Source organism: Macaca thibetana, chromosome 12, assembly GCF_024542745.1.
Source record: "Macaca thibetana thibetana isolate TM-01 chromosome 12, ASM2454274v1, whole genome shotgun sequence".
Lineage (NCBI taxonomy): Eukaryota > Metazoa > Chordata > Mammalia > Primates > Cercopithecidae > Macaca > Macaca thibetana.
In genome coordinates this window covers 125046663-125059733 of record NC_065589.1, presented here as the reverse complement: position 1 = coordinate 125059733, position 13071 = coordinate 125046663, and the positions used below count along the sequence as shown (strand labels likewise).

General features: G+C 41.1%; 1 long non-coding RNA gene across 1 annotated transcript; it reads right to left on the bottom strand.

Annotated features, from left to right (window-relative positions):
- Nucleotides 1–2646: 2646 nt before the first annotated feature.
- Nucleotides 2647–3050, bottom strand: LOC126933079 (uncharacterized). The gene is made up of 3 exons (XR_007718416.1): nucleotides 2977–3050; nucleotides 2817–2896; nucleotides 2647–2736 (listed from the first exon to the last, which is right to left on the bottom strand). It is a non-coding gene; the product is annotated as an uncharacterized LOC126933079 (long non-coding RNA).
- Between the last annotated feature and the right edge of the window lie 10021 nt (nucleotides 3051–13071).

Below are 13071 nucleotides of genomic sequence, written 5' to 3'. Positions count from 1 at the left end.
GAATATCACTATTTTGTAGACATTAGAAGGACAAAAAATATTATGAACAACTTTATGCCAATAAATTTGACAACCTAAACAAATTCCTTATAAAACACAAACTACTACTAAAGCTAACTCAAGAAGAAATAGCCTGAATATGCCTATATGTATTTTTAAAAACTGAATTTGTAGCTAAAAACCTTCCCACAGGCCGGGCGCGGTGGCTCACGCCTGTAATCCCAGCACTTTGGGAGGCCGAGGCGGGCGGATCACAAGGTCAGGAGATCGAGACCACGGTGAAACCCCGTCTCTACTAAAAATACAAAAAAAATTAGCCGGGCGCGGTGGCGGGTGCCTGTAGTCCCAGCTACTCAGGAGGCTGAGGCAGGAGAATGGCGTAAACCCAGGAGGCGGAGCTTGCAGTGAGCCGAGATCGCGCCACTGCACTCCAGCCTGGGCAACAGAGCGAGACTCCGTCTCAAAAAAACAAAACAAAAAAAAAAACAAAAAAACAAACAAAAAAAAACCTTCCCACAAAGAAAACTATAAACCAAGATGTCTTTACTGGAGAATTCTAAACATTTAAGGAAGTCATATGGTTTGGAAATGAGGAATAAACCAGTCTTTATTCACAAACAACATGATTATGTAGAAAATTTCACGGAACCTGCAGAAGAATTATTAGAACTAATAAGTTAGTTTAGCATCGTTGCAGGATACAATGTCAATAGCAAAATTCAGTCATATGTCTGTGAACTAGCTACAAGCAATTGGAAATTAAATGTTTAAAAAATAGCATCTCAGCAAGGAGAGAGGCTGAAGAAAAAGTTTTAAATATATAAAATGCATCAAAATTTTGAAATGTTTATGAATAACTTTGGCAAAAGATGTGTAAGTCCTGTGCATTGAAAGATACAGTTACTGTGAGAAATTAAAGACCTAAATCAATTGAGAGGGATGCTATGTTCGTGTTTCAGAAGACTCAATATTGCTAAGATGTCATTTCTCCCAAATTGACCTATAAATTTACTGTAATACCAACCAAAGGACTAGCAGGCTTTTTTTGTAAAATTTGATGAGCCTATTCTAAAATGTATATGGAAATGCAAAAAAATCTAGACTAGCCAAGATAAACTTGAAAAATAAGTTTAAAAGCTGGATGAATTACATCATTTAAAGATTTGTAAAGCTTCAGCAGTGAAAACCATGTGACATTGGCATAGAGACAAAGAAATCAATGGAGCAGATAGGGTGTCCAGATAAGACTCATGTACATATGACTTTTGCTAGAGATGCCAAGGCAATGCAGTGAGGAAAGGATAATATTCACAAGAAATCTTTACAACTGGATATGTAAAAAATTAAACCTCTGACCTTAGCTCACACCACACACAAAGAAATAAATGGATCACAGACCTAAATGTTAGCGCTAAAACCATGACACTACTAGGAAAAAATCTTCGTGACTTTGAATTTGACAGGGGTTTTTTAATATGACACAAAAAAACCTACAAAGGAAAAAAATAAATTGGACTTCTTCAAAATTAAAAACTTTCACGCTTCAAAAGACACTGTTTTCAGTTGGCATGTAAGGAGCTTAGCAGTTATCACCCCCAACCTCACAACAAGAAAAATGCTGACCGGACTGATAATCAACTTTTCTTGATCCACCAGAGATTTGAGGCCAGGGGGAAACTGCTGCCCTCAAAATGGAGAGACAGAGAAGCACATACAGAGAACCAGAACTTACTGGAGCAGAAGCCTCGGAGTAGAAAACTCCACAGGAACCAGTACCGGGGTAGGGAAACCTAGAACTTAGTCGATGATTTGCTGGGCGCTCCATGAGAGAGTTAAAAATACCAGCAGAGCCAGTCTTATGGGGTCCCACTCAGTTTTTTGCTTTGTTTTGCTTTACCAAGTTGTCACAGGAAAGGTCAGAGAAAAATTCCCTGGTGCTTCTGGTAGAGGAAAAGAAAAGGTAACCCAGAGCATTCTCTTCTTAACAAGGTCTGTGCTCAGGAGAAACCGTTTTACCAGGGCCTGACATGTGGGAAGAGAAATACCCAACCCCAGCCTCCTCTAGGCTTCCTGCCCACCTCCAGCAGGGAAAGACAAATGAGAAGCACTTGTGCTGGTCACAGCCCCAGCAGAGGTTCATTAAAAGACCGAGACCTATAGAATGCTTCCCCTCCACGCCTCACTACCACATCAACAGGGCTCCTGTAATAACGCGAGTACAACTGAACTGCACATCTCAGACCTGAGTTATGAAGAAGACTCTAGGGAAACCCAAAGACAACAGGGAAGCCGCAGACAAGAACACCAAAGTAAATGTTATCCTCTGACTTCTACAGCTGGAGCAAACTGTAAACACAGCCCAACTCCAAGCCAGATAGAAAGTGAATGTTATCCTCTGACACCCACAGCTACAGCCAACGGTAAACACAGCCCAACTCCAAGCCAGATAGAAAGTGAATGTTATCCTCTGACACCCACAGCTACAGCCAACGGTAAACACAGCCCAACTCCAAGCCAGATAGAAAGTGAATGTTATCCTCTGACACCCACAGCTACAGCCAACGGTAAACAGCCCAACTCCAAGCCAGATAGAAAGTGAATGTTACCCTCTGACTCCTACATCTACAACCAACGGTAAACACAGCCCCTCTGACTCCTACAGCTACTGTCAACGGTAAACACAGCCCCTCTGACTCCTACAGCTACTGCCAATGGTAAACACAGCCCCTCTGACACCTACAGCTAGAGCCAACGGTAAACACAGCCCCTCTGACTCCTACAGCTACAGTCAATGGTAAACACAGCCCCTCTGACACCTACAGCTAGAGCCAACGGTAAACACAGCCCCTCTGACACCTACAGCTAGAGCCAACGGTAAACACAGCCCCTCTGACTCCTACAGCTACAGTCAATGGTAAACACAGCCCCTCTGACACCTACAGCTAGAGCCAACGGTAAACACAGCCCCTCTGACACCTACAGCTAGAGCCAACGGTAAACACAGCCCTTCTGACTCCTACAGCTACAGTCAACGGTAAACACAGCCCCTCTGACACCTACAGCTAGAGCCAACGGTAAACACAGGCCAACTCCAAGCCAGAAAGAATTCCGTATTCACCAAATTATCCTTCCAAAAGTGAAGGAGATACTGGAAATACAATCAAGTTTGTTTTTTTAAGTGAAGGAGAATTAAGTACAGAAAGCCTCACAAAAGGCTTGTTTACCTCAGTTTCTTTTGCCCAACACATCATGTTTCATATATACTAAGAGACAAACACACTTTGAACAGACAGAACAAACATCAGAATAAGACTCAGATATGGCAGAGACGCTTGAATTACCAGAAAATTTAAAATAATTGATTAATATGCTAAGGACTCTAATAAGAAAAGTGGCTAACATGCAAGAACAGAGAAGTAATGTTAGTAGAGAGATGGAAACACCTAAGAAAGAATCAAACAGGCCAGGTGCGGTGGCTCACGTCTGTAATCCCAGCACTTTAGGAGGCTGAGGAGGATCGCTTGAGCCCAGGAGTTCGAGACCAGTCTGGGCGACATAGTGAGACCTTGTTTCTATAAAAAAGAAAGAAGGAAAGAAGCAAAACGGAATGCTAGAAATATAAATAAATAAAACACTATAACTGGAGTGAAGAATGCTTTTAGTGGAGTCATCAATACATGGGACATAGCCAAGGAATGAATCAGTGAGCTTCAAGGAATGTCAATAGAAACTCCCAAAACTGAAATGCAGAGAGGAAGAAATAATGGAAAAGATGGAATGGAATATTCAAGAACTGTGGGACAAATACCAAAGATATAAAAGGATAATGTACGCATAATGGGAATACCACACAGAGAAGAAAGAAACAGAAGAAATACTTGAAGTAATGACGGAACTTTCCAAAATTAATGACAGACACCAAACCACAGATGAAGGAAGCCTAGAGAACAACAAGCAGGATGAATACCCCCAAAAATCTACACCTAAGAATATCATATTCAAACTGCAAAAATCAAAGACATGGGAAGAATATAGAAAGAAGCCAGAGGGGAAAAACATCTTATTTGTAGAGGAACCATGGTAAGAATTACATCATGCTTCACATCAGAGACTACACCCAAGAAGAGAGTGGTTTATGGGATTTAAAGCATTGAAAGAAAAAAAACCCCATCAACCTAGAATTCTTTATTCACCAAATTATCCTTCAAAAGTGAAGGAGATACTAGAAATACAATCAAGGATTTTTTTTTTAAGTGAAGGAGAAGTAAAGACTTTATCAGACAATCAAAAATTGAGAGAATTTGTCACCAGTAGACCTGCCTTGCAAGAAGTGTTAAATTCTTCAGAGAGAAAGGGAAATTATGTAGGTCAGAAACTCAGATCTACATAAAGAAAGCAAGAGTGTTAGAGAAAAAATAAATGAAGGCAAAATAAAAATTTAGCTTTCTCTTTTTAACTGATCTAACAGGTAAAGTTTTTTTTCGGTTAATAGTAGTAATTAGAGCTTATGGATAAATGAAATGAACGACAGCAGTGTTATAAAGATGGAAGGGAGGAATCGAAAATACTTTTTCATAAGGTATTTGCAGTACCCATGAAGTGGTAAAGTGTTTTATGAAAGAAGACTTGAATTAGATGTAAATATTTACTACAAACTCAAGGGAAACCACGCACATTAAAAAGCCCCACAAGTATAATGTATATGATAAGAGAGGAGTAAAAAGGGAATAATATAAAATGCTCGATTAAAACCAGAGAAAGCAAAACACGCACACGCACACACAACCTGAAAAGGCTAGAAAGAACAAAGCAAATCAAGGGCAATGAATAGAAATGGAAGAAATATACTTTAAATATAAAGAAATAGATTACAAGTAAAGGGATGGAGATAGTGTACTATGTTAACGCTACTCAAAAGACAGCTGGAGTGGCTGTGTTAATTTCAGGCAAAGTAGACTTCCTCAGAGCAAGGAATGTTATCAGGGATGAAGAGGAGCATTGCATAGCCCTAAAGGGGTCAGTTCTCAAAGATGATATAACAGTGTTTAAAGTGTGTGCACCTAGCAACACAGTGTCCCAAGATGAGGCAAGAGCTGATAGAACTGCAGGGAGAAATAAACTCATTTTTATGTTGGAGACTTCAGTACCCCTCTATTTAACAGATCCAACTGGCAGAAAACTAGCAAAGACATAGTTGAACTCAACAGCGTCATCAGTCAGCTGGATCTAATTGACATCTATAGACTACTTCGTCCAATGACAGCAGAATACACATTCTCAAGCTCACGTGGAGCTCTCACTCACCAGGATAGGCCACATTCTCAGCCACGAAATGCACCTTAATAAATTTAAAAGAACAGAAATTATACAAAATATGCTCTCAGACCACAATGGAATTCAACTATAAATCAGTAACAGAGAACTAGAAAACCCCAAAATATTTGGAGATTAGGCAACACACTTATGACATGTTGGGACAAGAAGAAGTCTCAAGGTAAATTTTAAAGTATTTTCAACTAAATGAAAATGAAAATACAACTTATCGAAATTTGTGGGGTGAAATTTAGATCACTGAATACGTATATTAGAAAATGAGAAATATCTAAAATCAGTAATCTAAGCTTCCACTTTAGAAAACTAGATAAAGAAGAGCAAAGTAAACCCAAAGTAGGGAGGAGAAAAAGATAATAAAAATTAGAGGAGAAATCGCTGAAATTGAAAACAGGAAATCAATAGAGAAAAATCAACAAAACCAAAAGCTAGTTCTTAAAAAGGTTCACAAAAGGGATAAAACTCTATCCAGGTTAACTACGAAAAAAAAAGAGAAGACCCAAATCACTAATATCAGAAGTGAAAAAGAAATCATCACTACTGATTCCAAAGACATTGAAGGATAGTGAATATGCTGGCTGGGTGCGGTGGCTCACGGCTGTAATTCCACACTTTGGGAGGTGGAGGCAGGCAGATCACCTGAGCTCAAGAATTCGAGACCAACCTAGCCAACATGGTGAAACCCCATCTCTACTAAAAATACAAAAAATTAGCCGGGTATGGTGGTGTGCGCCTGTAGTCCCAGCTACTTGGGAGGCTGAGACAGGAGAATTGCTTAAACCTGGGAGGCAGGGGTTACAGTGAGCTGAAATGGGGCCACTGCTCCCCATTCTGGGCAACAGAGCAAGAGGCTCTGTTGAGTGAGTGCTCTTGTTGAGACAAGAGGCTCTCAAAAAAAAAAGAAAAATATTCTCAACACCTCCATGCCTGCAAATTTGACAACGTACATTAAACTGGACAATCTCCTGAAAGGCACAGTCGTACAAAACTCACATAAGGAAAAATATGTCATCTGAATAGGCCTATAACTAAAATAAATTGAATCAATAATAGCATCTACAACTATAATTTTCAATATATAATTTTTTAAAATAATAACATTTCAAAATGGATAGCACCAGACCAGATGGGTTCACTGGAGAATTTTACTAAATATTTAAGGAATAATTTATACAAATTATCTTAAAACTTCTTCCAAGGCTGGGCATGGTGGCTCACACCTATAATCCCAGCACTTTGGGAGGCCAAGGCAGGAAGATCACCTGAGGTCAGGGGTTTAAGACCAGCCTGGCCAACATGGTGAAACCCCATCTCTACTAAAAAATACAAAAACTAGGACTGGGCGTGGTGGCTCACACCTGTAATCCCAGCACTTTGGGAGGCCAAGGTGGGCAGATCACAGGATCAGGAGATCGAGACCATCCTGGCTAACACGGTGAAACCCTGTGTCTACTAAAATACATTAGCTGGGCATGGTGGTGGGTGCCTGTAGTCCCAGCTACTTGGGAGGCTGAAGCAGGAGAATGGCATGAACCTGGGAGGTGGAGCTTGCAGTGAGCCGAGATCGCACCACTGCATTCCAGCCTGGGCCACAGAGCAAGACTCCCTCTCAAAAAAAAAAAAAAAAAAAAAAGCTAGCCAGGCATGGTGGTGGGCGCCTGTAATCCCACTACTCAGGAGGCTGAGGCAGGAGAATCCCTTGAACCCAGGAGGTGGAGGTTACAGTGAGCTGAGATTGTGTCATTGCACTCCAGGATGGGTGACAGAGTGAGACTCCATCTCAAAAAGCAACAACAACAACAACAAACACGTCTTCCAGAAAAAAGAAGCAGAAGGAATACTTCTGAACTCATTTTATGAAGATAGCATTAGCCTAATACCAAAAGCAGATAAAGACATTACAAGAATGGGAAACTGCAGACTGATAACCTCTCATGAACGTAGATGCAAAAATCATCAATAAAATATTAGTGAATCAAGCTGAGTGCTGTGGCTCACGCCTGTCATCCCAGCACTTTGGGAGGCCTAGGCAGGCGGATTGCTTGAGGTCAGGAGGTTGAGACCAGCCTGGCCAACATGGTGAAACACTGTCTCTACTAAAAATATACACACATGCACACAAAATCTGGGTGTGGTGGTCTGCGCCTGTAATCCCAGCTACTTGGAAGGCTGAAGCAGAATTGCTTGAAACTTGGGAGGTGGAGGATGCAATGAGCTGAGATCACACCACTGCACTCCAGCCTGGGCGACAGAGAGGCCATCTAAAAAAAAAATATGTATATATACATATACACATTTATATATATACATACACACACATATATATATGCAAATCAAATCCAACAGTGCATAATGCATAAGGGCAATTATATACCATGACCAAATAGGATTGATTCCAGATATGCAAGTCTGGTTCAACATTTGAAAATCAATTAATGTAATCCATTATATCAACAGGCTAAAGAAGAAAACCCACATGATCATATCAATAAATGCAAAGCAGCGTTTGACAAAATCCAACACCCATTTATAATAGAAACTCTCAGAGAACTAGGTATAGTTCTCTGAACTTCAATTTGAATAAAGAACATCTACAAAAACCCTACAGTGAACATCATACTTAATTGTGAGATACTAGATGTTTTCCCACCAAGATCAGGAACAAGGTAAGGATGACCTTTCTCAGAACTACTATTCGGAATTGCACTGGAAGTGCTAGTTAATACACTAAGACAAGAAAAGGAAATGAAAGGCATACAGATTGAGAAGGAAGAGCTAAAACTGTTTTTGTTCACAGATAATGTGATTGTCTACGTAGAAAATCCTGAAGAATTAAAAACAAAAACCTCCTGAAATGAATAAGTTATTATAGTCAGCTTGCAATCTTGCAATATTGCTCACAAGGTTAATATGCAAAAGTCAATTGCTTTCTTATGTACCAACAATAAACAAGTCAAATTTGAAATAAAACATAGGCCAGGCACAGTGGCTCACACCTGTAATCCCAGCACTTTGAGCCACTGCGCTCGGCCTCAGCTAGATCTTTTCTATGTGGAGTATGCAATAGCTTTTATTCAGTGGCTCACGCCTGTAATCCCAGCACTTTGGGAGGCCAAGGTGGGCGGATCACCTGAGGTCAGGAGTTCAAGACCAGCCTGACCAACATGGAGAAACCCCATCTCTACTAAAAATACAAAATTAGCCGGGCGTGGTAGCACATGCCTGTAATCCCAGCTACTCGGGAGGCTGAGGCAGGAGAATTGCTCGAACCCAGGAGGCAGAGATAGTGGTGAGCTGAGATTGTGCCATTGCACTCCAGCCTGGGCAACAAGAGCAAAACTCCATCTCAAAAAGAAAAAAATAAATAAAAACATAATACCATTACATTAGCACCCCCCAAAATGAAATACTTAGGTATACATCGAACAAAATAAGTAAAAGATCTATATGAGGAAAACGACAACACTTTAATGAAAGAAATCAAATATCTGAATAAATGGGGAGATATCCATCCCATCACAGAGATCTTGACTCAGTGTTGTCAAAACGTTTCTTCTGCAATTTGATTGGTTCCATGTAACCCCCAAATCCGAGCAAGTTATTTTATAGATATTGGAAAACTGATTCTAAAGTTTACTTTTTATTTTTTGAGACAGAGTCTTATTTATGAAGTCACCCAGGCTGGAGTGCAGTGGGGCGAGCTCAGCTCACTGCAACCTCTGCCTTCCAGGTTCAAGCCATTCTCCGGCCTCAGCCTCCTGAGTAGCTGGAATTACAGGTGCACACCACCACACCTGGCTTTCTGTATTTTTAGTAGAGACGAGTTTTGCTGTGTTGGCCATGCTGGTCTCAAACTCTGGCCTCAAGTGATCAGCCCATTTCAGCCTCCCAAGGTGCTGGGATTACAGGCGTGAGCCACTGCGTCCAGCAATTCTAAAGTTTATATGAAAAGGCAAAGGCGCCAGGATAGCCAACACAATATTGAAGGAAAAGAACAAATTGAAGAACTGATACTGACGTCAAGCCTTACTATAAAGCTACAGTAATTAAAACAGTGTGGTATTGGTGAAAGAACTGACAAATAGAAAAGAGAGCCCAGAAATAGACCCACACAAATAAAGTTTGCTGATCTTTGTCAAAGGAGCGAAAGCAATTCAATGGAGAAAGGACAGTCATTTCAACAAATAGTACTAGAACCGCTGGATATCCACATGCAAAAATGAATCCATGCTGGGTATGGTGGCTCACACCTGTAATCTCAGCACTTCAGGAGGCCGAGGAGGGCGGATCGCTTGAGTTCACGAGTTCGAGAGCAGCCTGGGCAACATGCCAAAACCTCTTCTCTACAAAAATTAGCTGGGCATAGTGGTATGCACCCATAGTCCCAGCTATTCAGGAGGCTTAGGTGGGAGGATGGCTTGAGCCCAGAGGTTGCAGTGAGCTGAGAGCACACCACTCCACTCCACTCTAGCCTGGGGGACAGAGCCAGACCTTGTCTCAAAAAAAAAAAAAAAAAATCCATACACAGACCTTACACCTGTTACAAAAATTAACTCAAAATGGATCATAGACCTAAAGGAAAAATGCAAAACTATAACTTCTAGAAAATATAGGAGAAAATCTAGATGACTTTGGATTTGGGAGTGACTTTTTAGATACAATACCAAAGGCACAGTCTATGGAAGAAAATATTGATAAGCTGGACTTCATTAAAATTAAAAACACATGCTCTGCAAAAGATACTGTTTGAAAAATGAAAAGACATGCCATAGACTGGGAGAAAATCTTTGCAAAATACCTATATATTTGGATGGGCATCCAAAACATATAGATACACACACAAAATCTTACAACTCAACAGTAAGAAGACATAAAATCCAAAATTTAAAAGAGGCAAAATATCTGAACAGACATCTCATCAAATAAGATATACAGATGGCAAATAAACATATGAAAAGATATCCAACATCAGCTGTCACTAGGAAATTACAAATTAAAACAATGAGATGCCACTAACACCTATTAGAATGACAAAAATCTAAAACACCGACCACATCAAATTTGGGCAAGGATGGGGAGCAACACGATCTCTCATTCATTGCTGGTGGGAATGCAAAATAGAACACAGCCACTTTGGAAGGTGGTTTCTTACCAAAGTAAACATAGGCCAGGCGTGGTGGCTCCCACCTTTAATCCCAGTGCTTTGGGAGGCTGAGGCAGGAGGATCACTTGAGCTAGGAGTTCAAGACCCTCTGGGGTAGCATAACAAAACCCCATCTTTACAAAAACAAAAGAGCTACACATGCTTGTACCATAAAATGTGGCAATCATACTCCTTGGTTTGTATCCAAATGAGTTGAAAACTTGTGTTAATATAAGAACCTGCGCCCACACAGATATTTAGAGCAGCTTTATTCATATTGCCACAAGTTGCGAGCAACTAAGATGTCCTTCGGTAGTTGAATAAATAAACTGGGGTACATCAAAACAATGGAATTTTATTCCACAATAAAAAGAAATGAGCTATCAAGCCACTAAAAGACATGAAAGAACCTTAAATGCTCATTGCCAAGTGAGAGAAGCCAATCTGAAAAGGCTACCTATTGTGTGATTCCAACTGCATGACATTCTGGAAAAGGCAAAACTATGGAGACAGTAAAAAGATCAGGCCAGGCGCAATGGCTCATGCCTATAATCCCAGCACTTTGGGAGGCTGAGACGGTGGATCACAAGGTCAGGAGTTCAAGACCAGCTTGGCCAAAATGGTGAAACCTCATCTCTACTAAAAATACAAAAATGCTGGGCATGATGGTGGGCACCTGTAATCCCAGCTACTCGGGAGGCTGAGGCAGAGAATTGCTTGAACCCAGAAAGCAGAGGTTGCAGGGAGTCGAGATTGTGCCACTGCACTCCAGCCTGGGTGACAGAGCGAGACTCCATCTCAAAAAAAAAAAAAAAAAAAAAGGTCAGAGGTTGCCAGGGATTGGGGTGGAGGCAGGAAGGAAGGGAGGGATAAATAGGTGGAGAGAACAAGATATTTTAGGACAGTGAAATTATCCTTTCTGATGCTGTGATAGTGGATACATGTCATACGTTTGTCAAGACCTATACAATGGGCAACACAGAGTGGGCTCTGATGTAAACTATGGATTGTAGTTAATAATATATCAATACTGTCTCGTCACTTATAACAAAGGTACCACACTAATACAAGATGTTAATAATAGGAGAAACTCTGTTGGGGTTAGGAAGGCACATGGGAACTCTCTGTACCTTCCTCTCACTTTTTCTTTCTTTTTTTTTTAAATGAATTCTCATTCTGTCACCCAGGCTGGAGTGCAGTGGTGCGAACTCGGCTCACTGCAACCTCCACCTCTGGGTTCAAGCGATTCTTCTGCCTCAGCCTCCCGAGTAGCTGTGATTACAGGCGCCCCCAACTACGCCCACCTAATTTTTTGTATTTTCAGTAGAGACAGGATTTTTACCATGTTGGCCAGGCTGATCTCAAACTCCTGACCTCGTGATTCACCCACCTCGGCCTCTCAAAGTGCTGGGATTATAGACGTGAGCCACTGTGCCCAGCCACCTATTCACTTTTCTATAAACCTAAAACTGCTCTGAAAAATAAAATATGTTAATATGTTAATTTTTTGTTTTGTTTTTTGAGATGGAGTCTCGCTCTGTTGCCCAGGCTGGAGTGCAGTGGTGCAATCTTGGCTCACTGCAGCCTCCGCCTCCTGGGTTCGAGTGATTCTCCTGCCTCAGCCTCCCGAGTAGCTGGGATTACAGGAGTATGCCACCACACCCAGCTGATTTTTGTATTTTTAGTAGAGACGGGGTTTCACCATGTTGGCCAGGCTGGTCTTGAGCTCCTGACCTCAAGTGATTCACATGCCTCAGCCTCCCAAAGTGCTGGGATTACAGGCGTGAGCCACCACGCCCGGCCTAAAATCTGTTAATTTTTTTAAGGTGTGGCAGCCATGCCACCCTCCTTCCCCCAGTTCATTTGCTGATTCGCTGCATCTGGAAGCTTCGCAGGATACTAGGGAGTTTTTAAACTAGAGCCTAATCTCCTTTAGTCTTGGATATTTGGGAAGCAAAGTCCTCCCCAGGAAGGGGGACTGTCTTGAACAAACTGCCAGTCTCCTTCTCAAGGCATCTGCCAAATTTGGAAGCAGCAGGGGACAGGGAACTAAGGAGCAGAGTTTAAAACTGCCAAAGGGAAGAATGACTCCTACATCTTTGGGATTGACAAGACAGACTTACCAGGCACTCAGGCTGTCCCATCAAGCCTTTGAAACCTGATATGGACTGATTATAACTAAAGCTGCAGCCCAGCTTCATCCCAGTTTTGTTGTTAATTAAACCTGAAAGGGCAGACTTTCCTGACAAGAAAATAATATAATATTTGGTTGCTATAGGTCCTTTATAGTCTTCTACATACTGTGGAAATTACAAAACAGGCAAATAAAAGGAAAATAGAATCAATAGTCAAGAGAAAAAAAGCCAATAGACATAGACCCACAGATGATCCAAATATTGGATAAGATAATAACTATAGCAATATATTAAAGAAGATAGAAGAAAAATGGGGAAAATAGGTGAGAAGATGGAGAATTTTTACAGAGAAATGGAATCTGTAGAGAGGAATCGAGTGGACATTCTAGAATTGAAAGGTTTAGCATCTGAAATTATTAACTGATTGGCTAAGTTTCACAGCGTTTGGACACACAAGAAGAC